We start from the raw sequence: 13,457 nt of genomic DNA, 5'->3' as shown, positions 1-13,457 counted from the left end.
GCTAATTTAATTAGTGGTAATAAAAAAAATATTAAATAAACAAAAATCATAAGCCACACCCACACAGACCACGCCCACACAGACCCCGCCCACACAGACCCCGCCCACACAGACCACACCCATCATCCCCCACCCCCAGTGCGTCCCCCACCCTTGATCCCCCCTCATCCCACCCCCACCTTCCCCACACACACAAGGGGAGGGGAGGGGTGGGATGAGGGGGGGCCAAGGGAGGGGGACGCACCTTCCTGTCCCTTTTCCTTTATTCTCTTTTTGTAATTAAGAATTAAATAATTGTAAACAAAACAAATATATATAAATATTGAAAACATTAAAATCTTTATATTATTAAAACATTTTTCTTGAGGTATACATTCAACTTCTCCCCAGCATAAGTCATCAATTTCTTCCCAGCACAAGTCAAAGGTTGGTTCAGCAGATGTCTTCAGGTTTTGAATCTCTTTCTATTAAAGACAAGAGGGGAGAGATATTTATTTCATATTTATGTTCCATGTCAAAGCGTCTTGAAAAGCGCTATACAAAATAAATGTATTATTATTATTATTATTAATATAGGGTCGGATGCCCTTCCTGACACCAACCTTGAATCACCTCTTATGATGCGCAGGGATATGGTGTACCTATTATAAACGGTGAACCACATACACACACGTACACACATGCTTACCTCGAAAAAATCCAGCTTAGCGTCAAGATCGTTGAGTTGAAAATGAAGAGTACCACAGGTTGGTAGGAAATAACCACTCCTTGGGAGATCAAAATCATCCCACTCAAAATTTTGGTCTTCGAGGTTAATACTGCAAACAAAATAAGGAGAAATTACTATGCTGAAGTAAGCCCGACAAAACATCACACACACGCACACACTTTCACAGATACATACACTCACATACACACACAAACACACACACATACACACACACACATACACATACACACACATACACACACACTAAGGCAGCGTCATTTAACACCAACGTATTTTATTTAGTGTCATACCTTTTACATGAATCCTCTAAGAACGGTGAAACTGGCAAATGGTTTAAATGCTCATTCGCCTCGTTGTAAATCTCTTTCGGAAAAACTTCATTTTCTGCCAAGACCAGGTCATTTTCAAAACCTGAATTGCTGTAATAAAAAAAATATATCATGTTATATAAATTTAAATTAATCACATACAAAGCTCTCACCAACAGTTCAATTCTGAATGTTCAAACAGTTCAAACTTACCCTTGTGAGTATTCTTCATCACTGGAATAAGACGAGTTGTCGTTCATCTTCATCGATTCGTAATTATGAAAACAGCACGACAACACGACTTTTATAATGTCCAAAATGTATTTTCGGGAACAGAACTCAGCTTTAACATTTCGAGGAAACAGGAAATAAGACCATGAGAAATTCCCAACGCGTCATTTCTTGTAAAGTTAAGCAACATGCCATTTCTTTCTTTAATTAAAAAAAGGTTCGAGGTTTAAGTATGGCATCCTTAATGAATGTGAAAAATATCAAATAGGTATAATTGAAAAGGCAACTGGTAAAAAAGTTCACAAAACAAATAAGAGAATTAATTTAAATACCGGTGAGTTGGGTAAAAAACATGGAAATATTTTTGAGTGGACGGAAAACTTTGATGGTTGTCAGGAAAATATATACTATAATTTTAAAATGGTATGTGGCACTGGAGGTGCTCAAACAAGAACATTGAGGGAGGTTTACCATTTTATCTTAGCTCAGTTAAAATATCTTGAAAAAGAACCAAACTCAAACCTCTTCTTTAATAATATATTAGATGGTGATGGAAGTTGGAGGCGAAATAAATTATTTCCTACACATAAACAAATATTTGTAGGATCATTGTTTCAGTGGTCTACTCGGGATCATTGATAGTAAGAGTACCATAAGACCAAGGGGGAATCCTAGGTTCATAAGGGTAGAGGGATCACAGGTGTTTAAGTGGTCTAATGAATAAGGATAACATGTCAAAAGGTTAGAAGGTTCGTAAAGAACAGGGTGAGAGAAATAGAGGTCTTTAGGGGCAATGAGGGAGGGAAAGAATTAATATGGAAGTGAATGGGTCAATGTTTGAGTGGGTCAAAGATTAATCTGCCAGATGATATGTAGAAGAAGGATGATAGGTCTATAAGAGAAAACAAATATTTGTAGTGTTTGAGTGGTCTAATGAACAACATTAAGGATAGGTACTACAGACAAAAGGTTCATAAAGATGAGGGTGGGAGAAATAGAGGTGTTTATGATTTTTGAAAAAGACAAGGGGGTAAATGACATTAGATAGGGATTTCCCATGTTAAACGGAGGTGTCCCAGAAGCAACATTATTACACTACTGACCATGTATTAACCGCACCCGTTTTTCACCCTCAAAAAAAAATTCATGCTCTTGGCGAAGCTTGATGAAGACTGGAAGTGCGTAGTCTTATTAGCCGTGTCATCGGGTACATGTTGGGAGATGTGTGTGCAGCGTCGAACCAACAAGTCATGGCATGCCATCAACCTGTCGGCCCACGACGGGCTTCTCGTGAAGTCCCCAATGTCATCCTCCTTAACTAAGCTCCTCCTCTTCAGTCTGACAGCAAGTTTTGTAAATGAAAATTGTGTGGATTAAAACTAATTGCACATTATAACAGGCAGAGGTTAGGGTGAGTGATACCTCAATCCTCATCTTATTGTCCGATTTTTACTATTACAGTGGTTTACTTTATTAAAATTATAATGTTTAAGATCCACCTGGCGTTCCTTCTCCAGCAGTAGAAGGTTCTCATTTGAAAGCTCCTCCCGGTACGAGTCCAGCAACTCCTCCACATCACCCACCTCCACCTCAACAAAACTGACAGTCTGTCATGGCCATTTTGTCCATGTTACGTCGTGTTTTCAACACGTTATTATTCTTGTTGAAACCCTTAAAGCCATGAACAAATTGAGGGTAAAGTTCCCCCCATACACCATTCATACAGGAACGGGTGACTTCCCTCCATCACTCCTCAACATTATATAGACCATCCCTGATTTTTAATTAAAATAAAGACCAATTACTGCACTGTAGTCCTAATAAGAAGACCACCTTCAGAGGCCATTTTTCCTCGCAGAGTGGTTGGCCTTTTGGCCTTTTCCGGGGTCCCCTTTTTGAAGCAATGTTTTTATGGCCGGATGCCATTCCTGCCGCCAACCCTGTTAGTCACCTCTTGTGACACACAGGGAATTACCAGTTAATTGGTACTCAATTTGCCGACCTCAGAAGGATGACAGGCTGAGTCAACCCCCCTGGTGTTCATTCAGCGATCGACTTGGATTCAAACTCAGGATCATCGGATCCCAAGCCGGCACCCGAAACGCTAAGCCAACACCAGGCTTCGTAGTCCCAATAAGGAAGCTGGATATTAACCACACACACACACACACACACACACACACACACACACACACACACACACACACACACACACACACACGCATGCACGCACACACACACACGTTTTTTCATTTCTGTTCCTCACAATTCTATCCCTCTTTCATTCACAGACATACACACACACACACACACACACACACACACACACACACACACACACACACACACACACACTTAATTAATTGTACAGTATCGGTTGTTCCTAAACTTAAATAAATTTAAAGGATTGTTGTAAATGATGTTAATTTTACAACATCCCATATTCAACTTTATTTAAATTGTAAACCTCAAAACATAGTTCCTCTACCTAAAGACACACACACACACACACACACACACACACACACACACACACACACACACACACACACACACACACACACACACACACACACGTGCATGCACACTCTCACACACACTCAAACACAAACATGTACATATATATATACATGCATATGTACATCTTTACGCTGCGTTGAAGGTTGCTATCAGGGTCTGACGGTGTTCTCCTAGTTCTCTGTGCTCTTTATTTCTTTCTCTTTCTTTCTTTAAATGTGTGAGTACCACAAAAAAAAAAAAATCGGATCCCAAACCGGCACCCGAAACATTACATTACCCGAAACATTTATGTGTGAATACCACTGATAAACCAAATTATTTATTCTTATATTGGTTTTGGGAAAGAAACGTTACACAAACATGTATAATATTTTGCAAAATGAAGATTTGTTCAAAAAGATGCTGAGGTTTGTAAAAACAAATAAAAACACTTTTCATGGATCGAACCAAGAGTCCAACCTGAGCGGTGGGACAAATGGTCGGGATAGGGATGGACTGTAATCATTAGCTGAAAAGATTAAGTTTAAGCCTCATTCTTTGTTGAGAACAGAGTCCCATCTTTTGGCAATCTGTTTGAGGTGAGGAAACATAATATGGACACCCTAGCAAATAACCCGACCATATCCCTGCCACCAAATCATAGAAAGGGACAGTTTATGTCCCTTTATGGGACAGTTTTTGTTCAAAGGGACAGTTTATGGACAATAGAAAGGGAACACATATTTCTCTCGTGACAAGTGTGTTAGACTGTTGTAAAGTCTTACCATTGAGATTCACCTGCGTCGTGCTTTACAGAAGGATTGCCAGGTTACTTGTGCGTTTTTGGGCACGTATCAGCACCCAATTAAACGCTTGATAATTACCAATCAAATCAGATTTGATACTGCTTCTGGGCCAACCTGGCCAGTTCCATTGGCTAAAAGGACATGTTGTAAACAGGCCCAATTGACAAAATGATAATGTGTTTAAAGGGTTCTAAGAATGCTTTTCTATCATTGTCTGCAGGTCCACTCAGTGAATATCTCTCTGTGTATCAGATATTTTCAGAAAGACAAGCGTGGCATGTTATGGTTCAGGTGAGCTGAATAAACTTTTTTGGCATCACTTGTAATGTTTTTAAATTTAACACACAGACATTTCTCATGTCTATGTGTTAAATACAACAATGAAAAATTGTCTTTGAAAAAAAGAAATAGTAACAACATTAAAAAGTGCAAATCCATCTGTATTCATGTTTTAACCTCTTTCATCTCCTTCCAGCTGTTTTCTGCTATTGAGTATATGCATGACCAGAATACCGCTCATCTGGACATAAAGGTAATTCATTGCACCACACACTTGTTAATCCAAACTGGTGGCATAATGGTTGGAGTGTCAGCTCTGAGTCTGGTAGGTTGATTCTTTGCTTGATGTTCATTGTTTAAAAGGAGAGAATGGACGAACAACACTGGGAAGGCAATATCATAAGCACCCAGTATAACCCTTGCCAATAAACTGGTTCGGCAGCACCAATGCTCCGGAAAGTGTATGATTCATCAAATCATTGAAACTTGTTTTTGGGGACACAAACAAACAGAGAGCAAGGAAGGGATGCAGGAGTGGGTTGGCGGGGGCCGTTTATATTGATTTAGGTGAGGGTCGTCTAGATTGATTGGGGGTCATTCATATTGATTGGGGGTCATTCATATTGATTGGGGGTCATTCATATTGATTGGAGGTCATTTATATTGATTGGGGGTCGTTTATATTGATTAGGGGTCATTTATATTGTTTGGGGGTCGTTTCTACTGATTGGGGGTCGTTGCTATTGATTGGGGGTCATTTATATTGATTGGGGGTCATTTATATTGATTGGGGGGGCGTTTATATTGATTGGGGGGGGGGTCGTTTATGTTGATTGGGGGTCATTTATATTGATTGGGGATCGTTGATATTGATTGGGGGTCGTTTATATTGATTTTCGTGTGCATATGATGGGGATGGAAGGAGGGAGTGTGGGTTTTGAAAGAATAAATTCCGTTGTATTTGATACAGATGTGCTTTTAGCTGAATATGGTCAATGTTGATGACGTATCTTTATTTTATTACCCTGTGCATGCGGAGCGAAAAGCTGGGTTAACCAATAGATTAACTTCTGGCTGTCGATCAACAAACATCAGTATCGGGCAACAACTTGATTTCAATGGAATGTTATATTTTGAACACGAATTGGAAAACAAACCTGCAGTTTAACAGTACTTTGGCTCTGAATTAATCCCAATTGCACATGTGCAGAGAGTGAGATAATATTCTTGCTCTGTCTGTCTGTCTGGCAGTCAAACAAAATTGAAAATCATGGAGAGGGATGGGGGGGGGGGGGAAGTGGAGGGGAGGAGAGGAGGAATGTGTTGAAAGTTTGGTACTGAAATATGAGTTGTTATATAGCATGTATCGCATCAGTATTTCACAAGTCTTTCAAAGTCTAAGTCCTGTTTTCCCTTTGGTTTGAGGTGGGACAGAAATCGAGAGTATGTCTGTGTACATGTGCGGGGGAGGGAGGGGAGGAGGAGGGGGAGTACACATCTGTGGGTTTTGAATGGGGAGGGAGAGGAATAGGGCAAGAGTGAAGGTGTGTTTGTGTGTGTGTGTGTGTGTGTGTGTGTGTGTGTGTGTGTGTGTGTGTGTGTGTGTGTGTGTGTGTGTGTGTGTGTGTGTGTGTGTGTGTGTGTGTGTGTGTGTGTGTGTGTTCGCATGATAATGTAAAGCGCCATGAGGGTAGTTTACTCTGCTTGATGGGGCTATATAAGACTCCTTTATTGTTATTATTATTAGTATAAAGAATACAGTGCAGATGGGAACAGCAAAATTGTGCCATTTTTTGCTTACATGATAAATAGATGGTATGGTGTTTTGACCAACAGGTTTTCAGAGAAAATAAATAAAAATTATAAATTTCACCCTTTATAAATCATGCGAATAAATGAAGCTCCTTTTTTCACCTATGTAGCAAGTAGGCCTACAGGGACCTGAATAGGTGGTGTATAATCAGAAATACTGTTTGATATATACGGCGATATATTACTGTTATATGAATAAATTGGAAATGTTTAAAAAACAAGTATTGAATATAGCAAGCATTAGGGTTTTCTGAATGTAATCGATATGAGAAACAGATTGAATGAGACTCGCCATTATTATAAGTGATGAAGAAGATGAAGGTGAAAGCGTTTTTGTTTCAATTTAAATTGAAACCGGCCCATCTGTCCTCTTTGCAATTTTACACAATTTACAATTTAATTATTTACAAGTTTAACATCTAATTAAATGTAATAATTGTTCCAGATTTTCTAAACGCTTGAGTTATAATCCAGCATTGCTTACACGGTTGTTTTGAGCCGTTAATGTGCGGTTAATTTTTGAATTTGGTCATTAACGTTCTCAGTTCACGAGAGCTGTGTGATGCGGTTTAATTGGCTATCCAGCTTTGCCCACCCTACTTTGCATATACCCCGCCCACTTTGTTGCATATAAGGGGATGTTGAGATGATTTTATCACTCTTGAGGAAGATTAACGGAGGCGTGTGGCTTTGTCACATGTTGTTAATCGAAGCGTTGAGTCATTGTTTGTTCAATTAAGGTTGGATATCTTACCATGGAGTCATTTGGATTTACTCGCAACCGCAAATCTTTGCTCGTGTATATCTATCTATAATTCCAGTAATCTCTGTGTGTATGTGTGTGTGTATGTGTGTGTGTATGTGTGTGTGTATGTGTGTCTGTGACCGCTGTTTCTCGACAACCACGGGTCCGATATACTTGAAACTTGCCAGGTATATTGCTGGGGACCTGAGGATGTGCCTTTTCAAGGTTTCATATTAATCGGACAAGTAGTTACCGAGCTATGTCCAAAAAACGATTCAACCAATCAGAGAGCAGCGAGCTATCACGTGTGCCGAACGTGGCGAACAGACTCTGCCTCGGACGGCACATTTGAGAGCGTATTCATTTATTTCACGTTGGCAAACTATGTTGGCGCTATGTTGGCGTTAAACTATGTTTTAAAACTAATTAAAACTAATTTGCGATTCATCGTAACTGCGATATGCGACCTTCCGGACAGTCAAATGAGGACGTCACTTCCGGACTTACGGATAGTCATAGTGACGACGTACTGATGCTGAACGTGGCGAGCAGACGCTGCCTCGGACGCGTATTCATTTATTTGACGTTGCAATCTGTGTTGATTGTTGTAAGGTACGATCGATTGTAGTACACGTTTATAATAACTCTGCCGATACAGGCCCGATTAACTGCAGCGCCATCCGAGCTGCGGCGTCGGGACGATACATTCATTGTACGGTCACATCACGCACTTACGCCCATGCATGCATGGGCGAAGACATTTTTTTTTTTTTTTTTGGCAAGGAACGGGCACCCACGTACGGGCACGTCCTAGTATATATATATACACACACACACACACACACACACACACACACACAGTCATGCGTCGCTTAACGTCCGAGATACGTTCTTGGAAACGTGACGTTAACCGACTTGGACGTTGTCTGAACATCACATTGTGAACTTTGTATTTATACTTACGTGTATGTGGAATATTGCAGTGTACTTGTACTGTACAATATTGCCTAAATTCACTAGATGACGTACACAACTAATGAAACACAGAGGTTAAGAAGGCTAATAAAATAACATAATGTCTACATTAGCTAATATATTGTAGTAAAAAAATACAGGTATAATATACATACAGTAAAACAGGTACAGTACTGTATAGTAAAGTAAAATTAAACAGTACACTGTTCACTGATTGAGAGGTCGATGCAGTATCGTATCCTTAAATCTGATGGACTTTTCTTGATTCTATATACATGAAGGGCCTGGCTGAGGTTCGTCGTGGGGAGGAGTTTGTTTTTCTTGTCATCCTCCGTTGCAGAAATAGCCATTCCAAAGGTCCACCTGAGATAGTAGGACTTGAAAGCTGCAATAGCCCCTTGATCCATAGGCTGAATCAAAGACCGTCCCGACACAGACGAAGGATTCCCCAATCGCCCTTAGGATATTGGTGCACACGTCCCATAACTGGCGGACGCGCTCTCACCTGCTCGTCAAACCGATCGTCATTAAAGCGATTCCATCTCCGCGATCTCCGCAAAATATCCTAAGACCCCTGTTATACAGATTCCATCTCTGCAAAAGACCCCTGTTATACAGATTCTATCTCCGCAAAAGACCCCCCCTGTTATACAGATTCTATCTCCGCAAAAGACCCCTGTTATACAGATTCTATCTCCGCAAAAGACCCCTGTTATACAGATTCTATCTCCGCAAAAGACCCCTGTTATACCGGTACAGTATAGTTTGTAAACGTTTTATTTCGTAAGTAAGGAAATCAAATTAAAAGTACAGTACTGTCCACTACAATTTTTTTTTTTTTTTTTTTTTTGTATACTGAATCGAGGCTCGTGAAAGAGCTAACATTTACTTCACAAACAAATCAACCAGACAAACAAAATACACAAAAAGAGGGAGCGGAAAACAAGATGGGGAAAGAAGGGGAAGCACACAAACACAACATTTGAGAGCAGGGAGATGTGTGGAAGGGAGAGGGCTTGGGGGGAGGAGGCGTGGGAAGGGAGAAGTATAAAACACAAGGACACCAAGGACTTCCAGGACAGAAGTTGGTATTTCAAAAAAGTGGAATTGGGGTGAAATTAGCGGGGGTAGAAAAGATCAAGGTTTTGGATGGGGGAAGATAAGAGATGGTGGTGAACAGCTGTTTTAAAGACCTGGAGGGTGGAGTGGGATTGAAGAGAGTGAGGGAGTTTGTTCCAGAGGCAGGATAAAAGAGGAATGAAGGAGTGAAGGTGAGCAGAGAGTCTTGATTTTCGCAGTTTGACCATAAGAGGGTTGCAGGCAGATCTTGTGCGATCTGTAGGAATATTTGCGGGACAGAGCCCAGAGAGAGCTGGGGGGGCAAGGCCAGAGAGGAGTCGGTAGAAGACGGAAAGACCACCAACCTGCCTGCGGTGAGTGAGTGAGAGGCCCTTGGAGTTAGCTTCATTGCGGGAGATTCCAATGATTCTGAAAACATTCTGAAATGATTCTGAAAAATAGCCAAAAAACATAAACCAGTAACATAGGCATTTCTTATATCTATCAAAACATATTATGGATATACTGTATAGTCACTGTACTGTATCATCATACGTCTGGCAGCACAATCTATTTTGTTTAAGAACACGTGATGCATGCGTGAGCGCGCCCGCTCTAAGGCCACTTACGTCCGCTACGTCCCGTTGTCTGAACGGGTTTTTTTTAATCCCCATTATTTTCTTATTATGGGCCACGAACGTATAAGCGATCGGACGTTGTTCGGATGGACGTTAAGCGACACATGACTGTATATATATATATACAGTATACATGACTATATATATATATATATATATATATATATATATATATATATATATATATATATATATATATATATATATATATATATATACTTCCCCCTATATATATAGCATGATGTTTCCAAAAGTTGTGGACAGATTATGCCAAAACATGGTGGATGAGTTGGGGAGGTGATGAGAACAAGCCGAGTCGATTTTGGTTCAGGTCCAGATCTGGCATATCAGTGGAATACGAAACATAAACTGTTCAGCCTGGTGGAGGTATGCTCTCCAACGAGTGCTGTTCCAGTATAATTCATGCTGTGATGTTTACTTTAACTTATCAATTTCTGTTTTTCTCCAGCCCGAAAATGTACTTTTCAGTGATCAGCACCAATTGAAGTTGATCGATTTTGGGTTGGCCAGGTCGTTCACACCAGGTCAGAAGATGACTTCAGTCTGTGGGACGAGAGGTTTCATGGCTCCAGAGATGTTTACACACAATGCGTATGAAGCCCCACAGGCTGATATCTATTCACTTGGTATCACAATGGGCGAACTGTTGATGGGTATTGAGGTAAGCATTGGTTCTCATAGTTTCACCATCTCTGTCACAGCCTTTGTTGTCATTGTCTTGATTATTGTGTTCGGAGTTTTCTTTTTCAATGTAACCAATCAAATCGTTGTTTTCAAACAGGCAATACCCCTGGCATAGTTTCAAACATCGGGTCAGTTTCATCAAAATTGCATGTGTGTTCAGGTGGCCCTTAAACGGGGTGAAAATTTTAGAATGTTAATTTGAATGTTCTCATGGCCTAGATGTGATCCATTTCGGATAGAAACACTGCAGTCAAAATTTCATACAAGTCTGTTTATATTTAGAGGTACCCCAGGCACCTTCAAGAATCAAGATTTTATATGTAGAGAGCAACAAACAAAACAACAACAGGCATTTTAAGGCCATTTTCCCTGCAAGAGTGGGGGTTAGCCTTGCGGTCCCCATGACAATATTCTCCATTTTGCCCTATTTTCTGCATCTCCCCTTGTTAACCCCCTTGCCCGCATTTCTTCTTCGACCATCTTTAGCAAAGTCTTTCTCGGTCTTCCCCGTCCTCTACTTCCTTCTACATTCATTTCCATCACTCTTCTCAACCAGTCACTTTCATCCTTCCTCAACACATGACCAAACCATCTCAACCTGTTTCTCTTCACAGCATCAATCACAGGCTCTATTCCCATCATCTTTCGCAATTCATCATTTGTCTTCCTCTCTCTCAACGATACTCCACACATCCACCGAACCATTCGCATTTCCACCCTTTCCAGCCTTCGTTGCTGCTCTACGTTCATTACCCATGTCTCACTCCCATAAAGCATAACACTTCTCACACATACAGCATACACCTTTCCCTTCAGCTTCAACGACACTCCCCTCCTCGTCAGCACGCCACTCAGTTCCCGAAACTTCTTCCATGCACATCTCACTCGAGCAACCGTTGCCGAGTCTGATCCACCTTCTCCATTCAGCATGTGTCCTAGGTAACAAAATGTTTTCACACCTTCCAGCTTCATGCCGTCTCCAAGATCCAACTCAACATTACCTCCATCTGCAGCTCCCTCTGTGCACACCTTACACTTGAATGTAGCTGCCACACTGGTTAATGACCCTCTCAATCCACTACATTTTTGATGAACCCACTCAGCGCACATTGCACATTGAATGGAATTCACTCCGACACCCTTCCTGCACACAGCACACAGCCACTTCCCAGTTCTTTCCACCTCACCACATGCTTTACCACTTGCCATCACCTTTGTTTTTTCCAATATTCACCTTCAGACCTTTTGTCTCCATACATTCCTTCCACTTGTTCATCTTTTCCTTCAGTCCATCCATACTTTCCGCAATCAACACCAGATCATCTGCATACAACAACTCCCACGTTAAACCCTCCTTTACGTTCCGAGCCAGCACCTCTATCACAGCTACAAATAGTAGTGGACTTAGTACCGACCCCTGATGCACTCCCACCTTCACCTCAAACTCACCACTGTTCCCGTCCTTCGTCCTTACAGCTGTACGTGCTCTTTTGTACATTGCCATCACTACTCTGATCAACCATTCCTCCACTCCTAACTTCCTCAATGCCCATGTCACTACTTCACGTGGAACCCTATATGTAGAGAGCCCACAACAAAATATACTACTGTACAAATACTCTTCTCAAAGTTATTTTAATTTCTGATTCTATCTGGTCTTTTCACCCCATACTTCCTTGTTTTAAAATCTCCTTAAAAAAAAAAACCCCAAAAAATATTTTCCTTCTCTGTTTTTATCCGTTTGTTCGTTTTTATTTGTTCGTTCGTTCTTCGACCACGTTGTTTGTGATCACGTGATCACGTTGTTAAAAAATGTTTAATCTGTCCCCTGAAGAACTGTATTCTGACGTATTCTAGAACACCTTTTTCTTCTTCTTCTATAAAAGGATGCTTTCGACTTGCTCACCAAATCTATTCATTCCAAAAAAAAATTCCATCTCTTACAGTGCATCTTTCATTCATTCCCTAAACTCTCCAGCACTCCACCCATCCTTCAGCGTCCTCAAATGTATTTTTGACTTGAATGTCTCAAGAAACTCATTTTGCAATAAATGTTCGTTTCCCATTAATCGTACACTTTTCAAAATCCAATCTCACCCCTCCCCTCCAAATCTTCCCCATCACCCCTTCCCTCCAAAACTTCCCCATCACCCCTTCCCTCCAAATCTTCCCCATCACCTCTCCCCTTCAAAACTTCCCCATCACCCCTACCCTCCAAATCTACCCCCTTTGCCCCTCCCCCCCAAATCTTCCCCGTCACCCATCTCTTTCAAATATTCCCTTGCCTCTCCCCTCCAAATCTTCCCCATCACCCATCCCTTTCAAATCTTCCCCCTTGCCCCTCCCCTCCAAATCCTCCCCATCACCCCTTCCCTCCAAAACTTCCCCATCACCCCTCCCCTCCAAAACTTCCCCATCACCCCTCCCCTCTAAATCTACCCCCTTGCCCTTCCCCTTCAAATCATCCCCATCACCCATCTCTTTCAAATCTTCCCCCTTGCCCCTCCCCTCCAAATCTTCCCCATCACCCATCCCTTTCAAATCTCCCCCCTTGCCCCTTCCCTCCTAAACTCCCCCCACCCCCCTCCCCTCCGTGACTCTCCCTCGCTCCTCCCCTCCTAGACTCCCCTCTCACCCCTCCTCCTCAAAGCGTCCTCCCCGCTTCTTCCC

At 41.4% G+C, this 13,457-nt stretch overlaps 1 long non-coding RNA gene across 1 annotated transcript; it reads right to left on the bottom strand.

Annotated features, from left to right (window-relative positions):
- Nucleotides 1-215: 215 nt before the first annotated feature.
- On the bottom strand, nucleotides 216-2,357 carry LOC137430678 (uncharacterized). Its single transcript, XR_010985152.2, has 3 exons — nucleotides 1,021-2,357; nucleotides 689-818; nucleotides 216-464 (listed from the first exon to the last, which is right to left on the bottom strand). It is a non-coding gene; the product is annotated as an uncharacterized LOC137430678 (long non-coding RNA).
- Nucleotides 2,358-13,457: the final 11,100 nt, after the last annotated feature.

The sequence above is a fragment of the Myxine glutinosa genome, chromosome 7, assembly GCF_964187855.1.
Source record: "Myxine glutinosa chromosome 7, kmMyxGlut1.1, whole genome shotgun sequence".
NCBI classification, from domain to species: Eukaryota; Metazoa; Chordata; class Myxini; order Myxiniformes; family Myxinidae; genus Myxine; species Myxine glutinosa.
Note: the sequence above shows the minus strand (reverse complement) of the source record. Positions and strands in the feature narration are given on the sequence as shown.